At 52.9% G+C, this 17,072-nt stretch overlaps 1 protein-coding gene across 2 annotated transcripts in view; it reads right to left on the reverse strand.

The window, feature by feature from the left end:
• The window catches only part of fcho1 (FCH and mu domain containing endocytic adaptor 1), a 47,485-nt gene extending 34,674 nt beyond the window's left edge, over window positions 1-12,811 (reverse strand). The window contains exon 1 of one of the 2 annotated variants that reach the window (XM_086162303.1): window positions 12,728-12,811. The gene's annotated coding sequence lies outside the window, so the exon portion shown is untranslated. Of the gene's footprint in view, window positions 1-7,533; window positions 7,587-12,727 lie in introns of those variants that run through there. The other variant, XM_086162304.1, reaches the window with a different exon arrangement.
• Between the last annotated feature and the right edge of the window lie 4,261 nt (window positions 12,812-17,072).

Genomic DNA, 17,072 nt, shown 5'->3' on the forward strand with positions numbered 1-17,072 from the left:
CAGACCTGCCCCTTTCTGAGGTGAATCAATGATGTGTGTTTCCCCGCGGCCGCCGTCATGCTGGGCTCCTGTTATCTGTTATTCTGCTGAGTGTGTGATTGTGTGCTAGTGTGTGAGTGCGCACATATGTGTGTGTGTGTGTGTGTGTGTGCTGACAACAGCCCTTTCCATGTATTGGCAGAGACTCAGCTCTGGCCTTGTGACCAGACATCAGGCTGCTACATGCAGGGAACAAACAAAGCCAGTCCGAGTTTGACATAGTGGGGTGCACGGGCGCACACACACACACACACACACACACACACACACGCACGCACACACACACGCACACACACACGCACACGCACACGCACACGCACACGCACACGCACACGCACCCCTCTCATTAAGATGGGTAGCCGGACTGCGTCCCCCTGCAGAGGGACCTGCACAGGATGGAGAAGCTAAAGAGCAGGAGTTTGTTTTTAGTTTTATCCTTTTCAAGATGCAGACGCTGCTGTCGGCGCCCGCAGGGACGTCTGATGGATTCCAAATGACATGACCGAGCGTTTAGGTTTAAATCACGTGTCAAACTAAAGGCTCGCGGGCCAAATGTGGCACGCCACAACATTTTCTGTGGCCCGTGAGAACGTCTTGAAAGGTCCGATGGTCTTTGAATAAATAAGTCAAACGTGTTCATTGACCAGAAACTACATTTCCTGCAATTCCTGCCGATCACGTTGCCCGCCATTAGATCGCAGCGCGTCCACGTCGATGTGGAGCTGAGAGACACAAATGATCCCTGAATGTCCAGGAAGAGAAGAGTTGACGCAGATGGAAGGTGGTTTCAAGAAAGATGGGAAGGCCGAGACGCGTTTGTGCTTCGAGGAGAAAAAGCTGCGTGTCTTTTGTGTCAGGAGGCGTCGGGCGTCAAAGAGTCCAATCTACGTCCAAACACGGAGCTAAGTATGCTAACGTTAGCCTTCCAGAACAACAACAAATAGTCCAAGAATTGAAAGCTCGAATGTTCCATATATTTGTTTATCACTTCAACCTTTTCATTGTAATGACACAGATTGGAAGGTTAAACGTGCGCCTCATCTTTCATCTTTTAGGTTTTCATCTTTTCATCTTTGAACAAGATTTGACAGTTTTTTGGAGCTGGAAATAAATAAAACTCTAAAAGAAAATATATTTAAGAGCAAACCTGCATTTATGCATTTACCCAAAGCTTAAATATGACACTCAAGGACTGAAATGCAAACAGAAAATAAACATTTAAAAGAAGCAATAAAAATAAATCCTAAGAGCCATGTGGTAAAACATGTATTTTTTCAAATGTATTTTGGGGAGATCAGATGATTTTTATGCTGCTGAGCCAAAGAAGCCTTCAGAATGACGAGTTTGCTTGTGAGGGAGTTGGACGGTCGGCCGGCAGGAACGGGAGCCAGAAAAGAAGCCCTGAAATACCAGATCCAAACTCGATGGAACGAGCGATTCGGGCTCTCCAAAGAAGCTCCTGCGTCTTCTAGGACTGTGGGAGGAACCGGAGAACCCCAAGGAACCCCACGCAGACACCAGGAGAGCTTCTCGCCGAGAGCCGGAAGCACCCGAAGCAACATTTAGGATCAAATGAGCTCTTCAAAGACAAACACAGAGAAACTTCAGAGAATGACGAAAAGGAAACGGGGGCGGTTTCATCTGAATGGAGTTGCAATGTGGGGAGAGAAGAGGCCAAACAGAAGAAAGGAAGCAGAGATGGAACAACCTGGGTGAACTCAAGTTACCTGTGCATTTTACCAGCCGCCGCTCTGGAAGCATCCAGTAAACACTCAGTGTCTCCGGCCCGCCGGCTCGGAGCGCAGAGAGCGAGCGGCGGCGGCGGCGGCAGCGGCGGCGTCACGCCCGCTGAAACTCAGAAGACCGTTGGATCCGAGGGAAAGAAACCACATCTGCTCTTATCAGCGGAGACACGTCAACCTCATGACGTCGCAAACTCCACAAATATCAGTAACTGACATGCCGGCGTGGAGGCTCTAGATAGAAGGAACTTCAGAAACGTCTCCTTCTCCTTTGGGCTCCTCCCTTCAGGGGCCGCGGCCAATCATCTGCCTCCGTCTAATTCACAGCCAATCATCTGCCTCCATCTAATTGTCCTCCCCGTCTCCACCCAGAAACCTCCTCTCTGGTCTTCCTCTGGACCTCCTGCCTGGCAGCTCCAACCTCATCGTCCTTCCACCCAGATCTTCAGCACCTCTCTATGTCCAAAACACCCAAGTCTGACTTTATCTGAAGAACGTTTCGCATGTGCCGTCCCTCTGATGGACTCCTTCTGATGGACTCTGAGGAACCTCCATATCTTCATCTCAGCTGCCTCCTACCTTCTCCTCGGTGTGTCCAAACCGCCTCCGAATCACCTTCACCTTCGACGTCTCCCCTCACCCCGACACTTCAACCTACTTCTTCACCTCTTCTCCACCCTCTCGGTCGCTCGATCTTCAGAACTTAAAGTCGTCCGCCTTCTACAGAAGCATCTCCAAGAACCAAGCACATCGAGGTCCAAACTAGTTGTGTACCCTACATGTCTCCTGGGCCAAGAGTGCCTTCGTCATTTGGGGGAAGAGCTTCGACAGACGTCCACCTCCGAGGGGGGCGGTTGGCAAAGTGAGCGCAACTTCTCGTCACCACGTCCAAGAACACCCTCCGTCTCCCGGCAACAAGAACTACACCCTCCGTCTCCCGGCAACAAGAGCTACACCCTCCGTCTCCAGGCAACAAGAGCTACACCCTCCGTCTCCAGGCAACAAGAGCTACACCCTCCGTCTCTGGGCAGCAAGCGAGCCTCGGCAGCCCCGGTGCATCCAGACACAGAAACGAGGTCTAACGGAGCGTAGAACAAACTCATTGCGATGCACCTGCTTGTTTTATTTCAACCCGCGACGACCAAAAACCCCATGAATCCAATAAAAGATCGCTGGAAAGGGAGAAAAGGCCGTTACTAACAAATATGGCATTTCCAGCTCCGTCCCGTCGCATCAGTATGATAATGAATTCTACCGGCCCGGCGCAGCCGGAGCCTCGGGGATCTGCTGCGCCGCACCTCCGCTCATACGGCCATCCATATTAGCTTTTATGCTAATTTGCCGAAGCCCTCGTCCCCCCGCCCTCTCCAGCAGACAACACCTTCTGCGATATTAAAGTCCAGGAGCTTTGGATTCTGTCTTTCGGTCGAGCTCAACGCTATCTAGATGTTCAGAAGATGTTCACACCGTCACTATGAGAAGATACATGGTAATAAAGGTGCCTTTTGAAAAAGGCCACAGCCAATCGCCCGCCTCCATCTTACCCTCTTCCCCGCATCCTTTCTTCTCAAGCCCTCCTTCCCCTCCATCCATGAACCTCCTTTCTGCTCCACCTCCAGACCTCCTGCTTGGCAGCACCAACCTCATCATCCTTCCAGCCTGGTGGCCACCATCCCTCCTCGGTCCATGTCCAGACCATCCGAGTCCGACTTTATCTCCAGAAGATCTAACTTGTGCCGTCCCTCTGATGGACTCATTCCTGATCTTCTCGCTCCCACAGAGGAGCCTCCACATCTCCAGCTCTGCCTCGGTGTCCCTCAACCAGACACCACGGCTGCTCGCACCTCCATCCCCCCCACCTTCCTTATGGCCTTTCCTCCAACCGCTCCGACCTCTCCACCTTCTCCGTTACTCTGGCCTGTCGACCCTCAGGACTTAAACCCCACCACCTTCTCCACTCCATGAAGCCTCATCTCCACTTGGGTTCCTCTCCTTCACACCCACATTTTCTGTCTTGTTGTTTTGGAATCACAGCAATCATAATAAATCCATACGTCCTTTTTGTTCTGCGCCGTCGCATCAGCAGATGTGAAAGGATCTCCTCGTCGGACCCGTTGTCACGTATGACGGGTCTTCAGCGACCTTTGTCAGACTGTGGCTTCAGAGATTCTACGATCCGTAAGAAATAAAAACCGAGAACTTCGTCACATTGGTTTAGATTTTTCCTCACGATCTCATTTGCAGCTTGAAAAGGTCACGTTACGGCTGGTTGTTGGCCATTCGCTCAAAGTCACAATAACAGCAATGTGACCTCGGCGTGGGGAAAACAGAATTATCTTGGGGTTGTGATGATTCCCAGCCCCGAGTGGGAGTTCCCTCTTTTGGACAAGGACGGTCAAATGAGAGAAGCCGACATAAAACCGCAAGGAGGGTCGGGTGAATCCAAGACTTTCCCTGCTATCGACGGATTCGTCCAAGCCTATAGTGAAGACCTGAGCCGGTGAAGATGACCAACGCGTGGCTTTAACAACCGAGACCCGGTCACCTTACCGAGACAGGAAGTGTCCGTGGCCGGTGCCGCGGTGGACGACCCACAGCGAAGCCCGGAAAGCGCTGAATGTCGGGCCCTCTGAGGAGGCCGTCTTGCGATGGAGAGGCGACGACCGCCCGGCGGCTTCCAGGTGCAAAGCTGAAGATGCGTCTGTGACGACGCCACGCCGGGGATGAACCTCATGAGCTGCGTATCGGAGGGCGAAGGTACCCAGGCGGGAGGTTCTCCCAGAAGTTGGGGGAACATTAGACTACCCGCTCCTTCAGAACTGGGGGGTGGAGGAGGTTCAGGTGAAGATCACAGGGCTGTCAAGTCACATGACAGCTGCTGCTGTGACGTCAACACTCTTCACATCACAGCTGAGCGGGGGGGCGGCTGGTACCAAGGACATAAATGAAGTTACACAGCAGAATCCAAAGGGATTTGATTTATGAGAAGTGAAGACGGGGGTTAATGGAGTTTCCGCAGATATCCATCTCTGAAAGAACCCACAGAGGAGATGATGATGATGATGATGGGCAGGGATTGGTTTATTTTTAGGACTGGATTTGAAATCAATGACAAGTGAGGTAAAGCAGGACGTGCCGAGCACAGATCTGAGCGGCTGCCCGGGGAAACTCCAGCCGGATGACCAACAGAAGAACACTCGTGGCCCAAACCACACCGGCTGATGCTTTCTTGAGGACCTCAACTGGGTCTCTCTGGTCTTGGACCCTGGACCAGCATGAGGAACGGCAAGTTAATGTACCACCGCGATATTCGGAAAACTCCCCACGGGCCACCGACACTGAAGAAGCCTCTCGTTCGACGCGTGAAACGTCTTCAAGTGAAGAAGGCCGGTTGCCACGACAGAAAGATCTTAGCGAGAGATCACCGGGATCGACTTGCAAGCGGTCCGGGTCCGACCCGCCTCTCAGAGGCCCGATGACAGCCGGGACAGGCTCCGGCACACCCGTAACCCCCGACCGCAGGATAAGAGGTATAAATAATGAACGAATGAAAGATCGTGTACCAGGTTGTCGGGAATTCAGCTGCATTAAATCGCCTTAAGTGAACCGAACCGAATCACATGCAAGAAGAGTCCGGGCTCGTCAATCTACATGTCAGTATCACCCGAAGAACCGCAAGCATACAAGTAAGGAGTAGGTGATAGAAAACCACGACCTCATTATAAGTTACAATACTTGATCGTTGTCAACCGATACACTTGAGAAGTAAACGGAACATTAAAAATACGACACAACCTGCCGTGCGTCTCGCACACGGAGGCGAATAATTGCTCCGAAAATCAATGGCAAATTTTGGCCCTCCATTGACGGCGGGCCGAAACAACGGTCACACGGCTGCCAACTGCACAGAGTTACGGCCCACATTTAATGACTAAATGACAACACGCTGCACGGAAGATTTCTCTCATCGCAGCATTATGCAGTTTTTGCCGTACCGAGGCGAGACGCCCATTACTGCAGCCATTAATCTCGACCCCCGAGCGCCGCGGCGGACGGTAAATAAGCACGTGCTAACAGCTAACGCAGCGCTGAGCGAGTCACCGGCAGTCGGCTGAGACGTATTTTATATTCTGCATTTGTCTGCTTTTTGTCCTCGATGGCGTTCGTCATTGATTCATCGGTTGATTCTTCATAGCGCTCGTCCTTGAGTGGGTGCTGGATCCCGATCCAGCCGTCATTGGACGAGAGGTTGGGGACACTCAGACGTACGAGCGTTCACCCTCCCGTCGTAATGACACAAACAAACGTTAAACCATCTCACTCGTACATCGCACAGACATGCAACCGTTCACCCTCTCGTTCATACCTCAAATAAAGACATGCGACCGTTCACCCTCATCTGAAGCCTCTCATTCACACATTTGGATAATTCAGGGCCTCCAATTAACCTGCATAATTCTTGGCCTGGGAGGAAAGTCTTGTCAAATAAATATTAAAATAAATTAAAGCGCTCCCTATCTATCTCAAAGCCAAAGTCAAAATCAGCTTCATTGTCGATTTGTGTGCCGGGCACACAGAGGAATCGAGGAGCTATTTCTCACAGTAAAATGGCAAATAATTCCATGAATTAATTGAACTGCAAATTAAACTATAAGGCAGGGGTGTCAAACTGCTTTTCACCCAAGGCCACATCAGCATAGCGGTTGCCCTCAAAGGGCCACATGGAACGGTAACAGTAATAACAGAACCAAATGTTACGTAAAATAAAAGTAACTACTCCTACATGTTAAATAACTCTGACTTTATTACTCATTCAAATCCAAAATGTTACATTTGCATTTGCATGGACTTTGCAAATGTAACATTTTAGCTGTCAATTCTTGGACAATTTGTTGTTGTTCTAGAAGGCTAACATTAGCATACTTAGCTCCGTGTTTGGACGTAGATTGGACTCTGACGACCGACGGCGCCTCCTGACACAAAAGACACGCGGCTTTTTCTCCTCGAAGCACAAACACGTCTCGGCCTTCCCATCTTTGTTGAAACCGCCTTCCATCTGCGTCAATTTTTCTCTTCCTGGACATTTAGGGATCATTAATATTTCTCAGCTCCACAGTGACGTGGACACGCTGCGATCTAATGGCAGGTCACGTGATCGGCAGCAATTGTGGGACACGTAGTTTATGGTCGATGCACAAGTTTGACTTATTTATTTGAAGGCGATCTGACGCTTTAAGACGTTCTGGCGGGCCACAGAAAATGTTGTGGCGTGCCACGTTCGGCCGAGAGCCTTGAGTTTGACACATGTTGGTGAAGATATAAAACACATGGCGATAGAAAGTGCTGGTGACGTGCAAAGATGACAGACGTTTGACGGCACAAAGACTGAAATGTATAAATATCTGTGCTTTGAAAATAGAGAATAGCAGCAGCAGCAGGTTTTTTGCAGTTTGGCCAAAGGTCAGTAGGTACCATAATGGTATGTGGTACAATAGCAGCCATGGGTTTTTTGTGTGACAGGGCAAAATAGCAGCGGTCGAAAATGAGTGGTAATACAGCGTGATATTGTCAGAGGAACCTGGAGAACCCAGAGGAACCAAACACAGACATGGGGAGAACATGGAGATCCACTCGGAAGGGCCTCCTGTGGGTTCTAGCTGTGAGGTTTTCATACACGATGATTCGCTAAGCCCTGAGCTCTGACTGACAGGGCTGCTAAAACATATCAGTCTGTGAAAACAACTTTCAGCACCTGGAGGTAGTCAAACATTTGGTGTGGGTGGAGACCTTGAAGCTCTCAGCGGGTCATCGGGACTCTCAGGATGGACGACGGCGCCGCGGCCCAGGCGAAAATATCACTTGAAAAAAGCGCGGCGTGACCTTCGCAGGTTTTCCCCGCGAGCCCGAGCTCGAGGCCCAGCTAACCGAGACAGAAGCAAAACAGCGAGCGTGAAAACAATTGACAGGAAGGAGGCAGAGAGGCCAGTGGTAAACACAGGGCGGGCAGGCAGCTCCCATTGTGCCGGCCTGAATGCGCCTTTGTGGAGGCGGCGGCGGCCGCCGCCACACTCAAGTCTGGTGCAACGTGCCAGGCGGGCGTCTCTTCCCCACCCTGGCACGAGCCAGAGCGCCACAGCCCGGCGCGAACGCCTGCCGTGGAAAACACTCACGACGCCGCGCGGCCGCCGAGCTTCAGCGGTGAATTAAGACAAGGCGGCGCCCGACACACTGCGGCTCATTATATGGGACGGGAGGCCGAGGACTAAATGACGGGTTTATCGTCGCTTTGTTTACTTTGACGGGAGCGCGAGGATTTTCCGCCGTTAACTCTTTCAACCTCCAGGTTTTGTTTGGCATAGCGAGGGTGCGAACACAGATTTGGGGGAATAGAGGACTAGAGCGCCGACCTTCGGCAAGGACAGGCGAGATCAAGCACAACTGAATACCACCATGGGGAAAAGGGTGATTTGAGAAAAGGCTACGATGTCGTCCGTGTTGCAGCAAGAAGGTCCAACAGGGAGGCTTTCTGTGCGGCGTCTCATGTTCTCCCCGTCTCCTCACAAGAACAGGAAGGAGGTTCACTTGTGAACGTGCGAGTGGTTGCACGTCCGCTATGGTGGCTGGCCGGGTTCGGTTCTGCGGCGAACCCTTCCTCTGGCCCGAAGACATCCTCCTGCGCGGGACAACGAAGGCTAAGAAGCAAGGACGAGCTTCAAGAACGCGCACCTTTACCGTCCAATTGCGTTTTGCGGAGAAGATCTTGGCTTCGGACAAGAACAGGAGTTCCTCTCCTACCCGTCGGTACGGAAACGATCAAACCAATTGCAAACTGGAAAAGGAAAATGGCCGACTGACCTAGAAACAGCCTGGGAGCCGGAGGACGGAACCGCCCGAGGATCCTTCCATCTGCGGCAGGAGGGCGGAGGAGGCCTCGGGCTGGGGGTCGCAGAAGGCGACCCGGGGGGGGGTTACATCCAAGACGCCTGTCCGTCAATCGCTTCGCTCGAACCGGAGGTCGGACGAGCTCCACCTGAGTCCTGAGCGAGACCTCCTGCTGTTCCTCAGGCCGCCCTCGCCTGCGGGTTCTGCCCCGCTTGGCGGCCACAGAGAAAGGCCTGGCGGAGGCGCAGCCTGCATCGGACAGGCGACGCATTCATAATTGACGGGCGTCATGGCGCGATGTAGCGCGGGGGATCCGAGGAGGAGGGCGGGCAGGACAGCGAGAAGATCCCCGCGGGGCGAGCAGAGATGGAGGAGTCATCTGGGACCCGCAGGAGTCGGGTTCGCTTCCTTCTCCCGGCGGCGCGGAGACGCCGGCTCGCTTTGAATATTTAGCAGCGCGTTTAGCGGGTCGTCAGCAGAATAAGTGTCGGCTCAGCGCGGACGCCCGGGCCATTCAAATCCAAATGCAAAACCGAGACGCGCTTCCTCCGCCGACGGACGCTGCGAGCGTCGCCAGAACGTCGGCCGAAGATCCGGGAACCCGTGGAGAGATTTACGGCGTGAAGCACTGAACCTCGCCACTTCCTGTGTTTGCCTGCGCGAGGCGGCAGACGCAGCTCAAATAGCGACCAAGATGGCGGTACGAATACTCAGAACTCGCTGGGGATTTACCAAACCTGCTATTTTGGGCCCGTTACCTCGCTCGCCTCTCGCAGAGGTTTCATCACGCAGTCTTTGGCCGTCACGTCAGCAGTCACACCTGCATCGGCCGGGGAAACACCGCCGCTGCGAAGACGCCGCGAAGCGTTTTTTCCCCCCAGAGCCTCGAAGCGAATCGCCGCGAATCCGGGAAACGTCAAAAAAAAAAAAACATTTGGAGAAGATGTGTTTCCACGGACCGGGATCTCCGAGGCCGTCCCACGCAAACATCTGCAGGACCAGGGAACCGCAGAGAAATGTCCCACAATACAGGCCGGGCAGGAAAACTACAACACCAGTTTGCACTGTCACCTCAGTCACAAGGCCTGGCGATATCCAGGGAATTGGCTTTTCTACATGTAATTTATATGCAAATAAAAATACTCTAAACTGGCGGTAGGTGTCAAAATACCAGATCTGGACGTGTCCGAGCACCTGGCGGGTTCTCACGGGACGCCGAGCGTCTCCGTGCCGCTGCTCGCAGGAAGAAATGGAAATTTTAAAAAAGCGATGCTATTAAAAGCCCTTTTGAAAAGTGCATTGAGATGCAGGCGCAGGAGAATACTGGCATTATTTGGGACGGCCTATGAGTCATGATGCTGCTTTAAAAACCAAATGAAGGAAATAAAAGTGTCTTTCATAACATACGATAAATTCAGACGGATACGATAGAGAAGACAGATTCCAGTGATGTGCGGCGAGATGCGAGGCCGGCGAGATGCGAGGCCGGCGAGATGCGAGGCCGGCGAGAAGCGAGGCAGGAGAACGGCGCCTCGCTCGGTGGCTGCTCGCAGATGTTTTCTGATCGCTCGCCACCAGAAACTAGGAACGCACCAACAGCCGTCGACAAAACTGGAAAAATGGTTGATCGAGCCAAAGAGATTCAACATCTAAGAAGCCACAGCGACCCGGTGCTCGTGCACAGAACGCCCCAGACGCCCAATAAGAGGCTCCGCTGTCGACGGCCTCGCAGAACGTCTTCAGTGTTTCAACAGTTAATGTCAAAATCCAGCCATTTTGAATCATTTAAAAAAAACATCTAAAAGTGGTGAAGTTCGATGAAAAACACCTTTCTAGAGCAAATCACTGATTAATGCAAACACTTCATTCTTCTCCTCATTTGACCGGTTTTTCTTTCAAGGTTGGCAAGTGAGGCGTGGCCTCTTCTGCACACACACACACACACACACACACACACACACACACACACACACACACACACACACACACACACACACACACACACACACACACACACACACACACAATGAAAGGAAAGGTGGAGATGGTGGTGAGATGATCTACAAACACGGACAAGCTGAGCTTCTCTTTGGGAGCGACCAGGATGGAGAGGATCAGGAAGGAGTCCATCAGTTAGATGCTTTGGAGAGAAGGTCAGAGAAGGTCAGAGAAGGTCAGAAAAGGTCAGAGAAGGTCAGAGAAGGTTGGGTCACGGACAGTGAATATGTTAGTAGATGAAATCGGAGGTCCAGAGGAAGACCAAAGAGAAGATGGATGGACGCCATGAGAGAGGATGTGAAGGTAGTTGGAGTGAGAGGAGGATCCAGAGGACAGGGTGAGATGGAGAAGGTGGAATCACTGTGGAAACCCAGAAGGGAAAAGACCAGAGGAGAAGAATGATCTCCATGACCTGCTGCTGTTGGGCTGATGAAGGTCCATCTCTGCTCTCAATAGACCTCCTTTCATTCACTCGTTCATCCTTTCATCGCCTGAGGAAGCTCCTGCTGCTGGACGACACGTTCTCACACGTTCATGCGCTTTACAATCTCTATTATTACGCTTTCTGCTGAAAATATGTTCATCAAACCCCAGGGCGCAGCAGACGGCCTCCATGTTTGTCCTGCTCGCAAGACGCAACACCCGGGAACGAGAAGAACCCTGGTGGAGAAGAAACTCAGGAGGAGGAGGAGACCAGGCGAGGACCGGGTGGACTAACAAGCATCTCATAGAAAGAAAGGTGGAGGAGAAGCAACGGCGCCTGGTTTGGAGACACCCAGGAGAAGACGGGAGGCGGAGCGGGCGAAGATGTGGACGTTCCTCTTGGGAGCCACGAGGACGGAGAAGATCGAGAACCGGTCCCATCAGAGGGAGTTCGAGTTGAAGAAGACGGAGGCGAGAGCGACTGGTGTGGAGACACCGAGGAAGAGAAGATAGAAGGCTGCGGAGATGAAGGTGTGGATGGAGAGTTAGATGTTCAGACGGACGGAGGGGCGGTGGAGACCTGGAGGAGGGACGGAGGGTCGGAGGAGGTCCGGCGGGAAGAGAGCAGGTGAGAGGAGAAGCTCGGACGGAGGCGGCGCCCGAAGGACAAGGAGGGAGTCTGAAGAGCAGAAGACAAAGTGCCGGCGCTCATGGAAGGTTCAGAGGGAGCAGAAGATCCCGACGATACGGCGTCTCCGAGTCCAGCTGCTTCTCCAACACACGGCGGCTCGGAGCTTTCCGGAAGAGTCCTGCGGGCCGCACGGGAGGCAGGGACTCCCGACCCGACCGCCGGACGGACGGACGCCGCTTTTTGTTTTGCCCGAACAAAAGCAGCCGAGCTGCTGGAAAGAGGCCTTCCAGCGCAGAAGGACAGGAGGTCAGAAGGACAGAAGGTCAGAAGGTCAGGAACGGCACGCCGGCCGATATGGAAACATACGATTAGCGAGTCCAAACACAGCGACACGGATTCAGACGCAAGACGCTTCTCCAGAAAGTCCTCGCTTTCATGGAGCCGACCGGCCCTCGGGCGAGGCGTCCAACACGCCCAACCACCGGTCCAGGTGCCGGACCAACCAGCAGCCGGACCAACCCAGGCTGGTGCCGGACCAAGTGGTGCCGGACCAAGCGGCGGCGCTCCAAGGCAGCGGCTCTGGACTGAAAGAGAAGAAGGACTCGTTCAAGTCAGGCACGATTTCGACAGCTTTCCGTGCGTGTGCGCGCGCCCGCAGATGTCACCAGCGCACACGAAGCACGACCGGAGTGTAAAGTTGGGCGCGGGACGCGAAGCACGTTTGACCCGCGTGACGAGCGTCGACGTGCACGGGAGTTCCGCGCGTCCGTGAGGCGGCGGCGTCTCCGGACGTCCGTCTGGGAGCCGCGAGGCAAAGCGTGACGAGGAGCTGCAGATGCGGGAGTCCTGACCCGCGCTGGTCCCGTGCGGGAGCGCGTCCCTGAACGCCCCACGGTGTGTGTGTGCGCGCGTGTGTGTGTGTGTGCGCGCCTCTCCCGTCAGCCCCGGCGCTTCCGTCACGGCCACGCATGTCGCGAGCCGAGCGGCGGGCCGGCCGGCGTGCGCGTCTCACCTGTGCGCGTCCCCGGGCGGCTTCACGTCGCGCTCCCCATCGCGTGCGGCGGCTCCTCGGCGCTCGCGGCTTCTCTCGAGCCGCTCTCTCGGACGGCGCCGCCGGGACACGCCCACCTCCGCGCCGATTGGCCGCCCCGGCCGTCGCTCAAGGGGAAACTTCGAGTAGGCATAGCAACCGCAGGGAGGCGGGTCTTAAGGGCAACGCTCGAAGCCGATTGGTTAGCTCGTTTTTCTTTTCTTTTTTTTTTAACCTCCCCAAAGTAGACGGGCGACAGCAGGCGGTTTCATTTCGTCATCAATAAAAATAAAAAATAATCATTACTTATGAATAGAACGATGTGGTTAAAGTTCTGGGGGTTCAAACACATGACCTTAATATTAAACTTGATTTCTGAAGATTAAGGATAAAATTAAGCAGCGTTTTTAGGTAAGAGACAGCCTTATGTTACACACACACACACACACACGCACACACACACACATACACAGGAAGGCGTCGTATGTCCTCTATTGTAAGTCGCTTTGGATAAAAGCGTCTGCCAAATGCAATGTAATGTAATGTTTTTATTTTTACTGTTTTTTTTTATTTTTTTAAACGGTATGTTGTGTATGAGTGTGTGTCTGTACGGTGTCCCTGAGCATCAAGTAAGGCGCCTTACATAAAACATCATCATTATTATTATTATTACCATTATTATTGTTATTTTTGCTGCAGGCTCCGCAGGGCGTCCAGGGTTGCACTCCTGCAGGTGCAGCACTGACTTTCGTTTCCAATTCCGCCGTGTTCTGTCACAACAAGAACGGCGATGCTGGTCTTTCTTCCATTCTGTAAACCGATAAAGTTACATGAAGCTGCAACACACACAGATTTGCATTTTCATAGCCACTTCTTCCCACCCTCCACTGATGCAATACTAAAAGTCCTTATTTTATACCATACGGTAGAGTCATGAAGGATATGAAAGAAGAAGAAGAAGAAGAAGAAGAAGCAGAAGAAGAAGAAGAAGAAGAAGAAGAAGAAGAAGAAGAAGAAGAAGAAGCAGAAGAAGACGGTAGCGGGTCACGAATGCTGGGGTTTATGTTGACGCATGTTTTCTGTGTGATTTTGTGGTTGCTGTGGGTGTAGTTTGGGGCGCAGCGACTGTCAGTTATGTTGCGAGCTCGGCCGTGGTCGACCACAGCTATTGTCCCGTCAACCGGGTGTTTCTTCACTAAAACACCACGATGCTCTCGTGCTGCCGACAAGTACACGAAGCGCACGTGTCAGTCAGGATTTTGCATGTTGCACCCGAGCAAGCGCCGTGCAATGTTGTAAAACAGAAGAACTTCTGCATTTCACAGGGCAGACAGAGCTGCAGACAGCAGCAGCACATAAATAGATCCTCCCACCTTCTCATTATTTCCCGTCTATCTGTCTTGACGTGAACGTCCGTGCGGTCGGCCTCTCAGAAGGTCACATCTGAGGCCTCTGGTTACCACAAACACATGATATACATAAAATCTAATTGAAGGCCCAAACAGGACGACACCGTTCTAATGTTCCTGCCCTTCAGGAAGACGAGAAGAAAAGCAGTAGGGAATATTTCACGACCTCTGAAAGTGGCCCCGAACGTCTAATAGTTTTCTAAAATCTAAAATACATATATGAGAATAAACCTCGTGAAATACTCTGTAAGATACAAAGACTGCGAGTCCACTGGACCGCTAGATGGCCTGAAACCTGGGTGGAGACGGGAAGTCAGACAAGCTGTGGCGGAGCTGCCAGACGGTCACACAGCCTGAATAAGATAAGGGGAGATACACTTTATGGATCCACATCGGAGAAAGTCCTTTGTCACAGCAGCTGACAGTTACAGTATCATGTCAAAAGAAGGAAAATAAATATGAACATGAATATAAATAGAAAGGCAGAAGACAGCAGATCGCAAGACATCCAAAATAAATAGACAGCAGACAAAAACAACAACAACAGGGATGACGATGGACAACGTGAAGGAACATTAAGGGGGAAAAACGCACAATAGAACTAAACAACAATATAAATAGAGTGACAAAAATAAATAGCAATGAATAAAATGAATCAACAAAAATAGGCAGGATGTGTGCGGGCTGGGAAACACCAGGAGAGAGACAGCAGAGTCAGGACAGGATGGGAGTGGGTGAGGCAGTGAGTGGGTGAGGCAGTGAATGAGTGAGTGGGTGAGGCAGTGAGTGGGTGAGGCAGTGAGTGGGAAGGCTGGTGAGATTATGGGATTGTGGAAGCAGCCCAGGTGTGTTCAGGCCACTGAGGTGTGTGTTGTCACACAGTGATGGCCGTGGACACAAAGGAGCTTCTGAAGCGTTGGTTCTGATGAGCCGTCGGCCGAAGGAGCCGCACATCGGCCCCAGCCGGTGGTGGTGGTGGTGTTGATGGTGTCCAGGGTTGCTCCCGGTTTGTCCTCCCCCTCATTGAAGAGGGTCCAGGTTCCGTCCTGCCACCAAGCGGACTTTCCTCACTATCTTGTCGAGCCCGTCGACCTCGGCGCTCCTTCACCGAACCCAAGAAGAGCGTCCGGCTACCAGTGACTGATAGAAGGTCTTGAGGAGCTGCAGACACCAAAGCTCCTCGGTCTCCTCAGGAAGAAGATCCCGCTCTGAACGTTCCTGTCGAGAGCTCATGCACTGATGCATCCCGTTGAGACAGAAAACCATCGGCTCATCTTTTGTCAGCGGTGTGTTTTGGGAGCGGCATCAGAACCAGCAGCTCCCGCAGACCAGACGGGTCGTCGGAAGAGCCGGCTCTGCGATCGCTGTCAGGACGGAGAACTCTGAGGCTGCGGTGGAAGGAGGACCGCCCGGCCCGGCCCGTCCACCTCCGGCTGGATAGACGGCGGAGCAGCTTCTCCGGCGTCAGGACATCATGACCTTGCACAGTAACAGTTACTGCGCTGCTTCACATCGAGGTCCGGCTGCCAGAGAGCTCGGCCAGGACATGAGGAAGCGGCTTGTTTACATTTGGACCGGCTGCATTCTTGAAGCAAGCTTCTGGCCGGGAGCCGTAAAGAGGCTCTGCGGACGCTGTTTAATGCCATTATTTTTGTCCGTCTGGAGGTGAAACAGCCGGCCGGCCGTGTCCGCAAACAGATAAACAACAGAGGATTATCTTAAGAGCCCGTAATCCGTGGCGAACTCCCCGAGGTAAAACCAAACCAGCGGCCGGTGGAACCCGTTCGCGTTCCCGCTCCGGGTGCCGGGACTGCAGGCCGGGATCTTCTCCCGCGGGACGCCGGCACCATCGACGTCCGACGGGTGCGCATTAGATGTGCTGCAGCGACACGCGATTGAAAAAGAGGTAAACAGATGTTTTGTGCTTCATTTTATTCAACATAAACAAATTTGTTTAATTTGAAAATCTCCTTGTTTGTCAACATCCCTTGGACTCGCAGCTCTGAGCGTCCCTCTGTGGCAAGAAGTTTTCTGCGCTTCCTCTCCGCGACGCTTTTCCCGGCCGCCCTCCTGTTCCCGCCTCTCCGAGGGCTCCGTCGCTTACGGGGGAGGGGAAGATGGCGCCCGCCGCCGCCGCCGCCGCACATGTCTGCAAAGCATCAGTCAAAGTGACGCCGTCGAGGCCGCGGAAAACCCACTTTAATTAGAATTCATACGGCACGCGAAGCGACGGCGGCCGGTGTTTATCATCCTAACGGCCCTCAGTCTGTTGCCATCCCGCATCAGACGGCCTCGTGTCAAACGCTGATCAATGAACGGGCGAGCTGCAAGAACCGTGTTGTTCTCAGCGCAACCAGGAGGACAACTAATGCAAAGAGGAAGTCGACAAACGTGGCGGAAAATTTATAATCGGCGCAGAAACAAACTCACTGATAAAATGAAAAGAACCCGGAGCTTCAGCGAGGGGGTGGATGCGATCTGCCGAGACCTTTCTTTGCAGCTTGATCAGATGACCTCCAGAGGAAGGCAGGCCTTGTCCTCGGGGGGCACTAGGGGGCGCCCCGGGACCATTCTTAAATCCCACAACTTCAACTCCACCCGGACTTCCCACCGAGGCGTCAGCTGTCGCCCAGCCGGCCTTCCTGTGAAGACGAGCGGGTCGGAAGCCGCGGGGGAAGAGCTTCGCTTCATGACATTTGTTGGGCCGACAAGATTGTTGCTCTTATTTTGACCTTCACACACTCGCACTTAAGAGGATCCACGGGAACTCCATGGTCTGAGCAGAGCAGACAACAGACATGTCGAGGTGTGTGTTCGGCTGCCGCGGCCAGGAGGATGCATCAGTGACGCGCACACACACACACACACACACACACACACACACACACACACACACACACACACACACACCGCTGAGA

The sequence above is a fragment of the Fistularia commersonii genome, chromosome 16, assembly GCF_037954325.1.
Source record: "Fistularia commersonii isolate RoL2024-O1a breed Wild chromosome 16, RoL_Fcom_v1.0, whole genome shotgun sequence".
NCBI classification, from domain to species: Eukaryota; Metazoa; Chordata; class Actinopteri; order Syngnathiformes; family Fistulariidae; genus Fistularia; species Fistularia commersonii.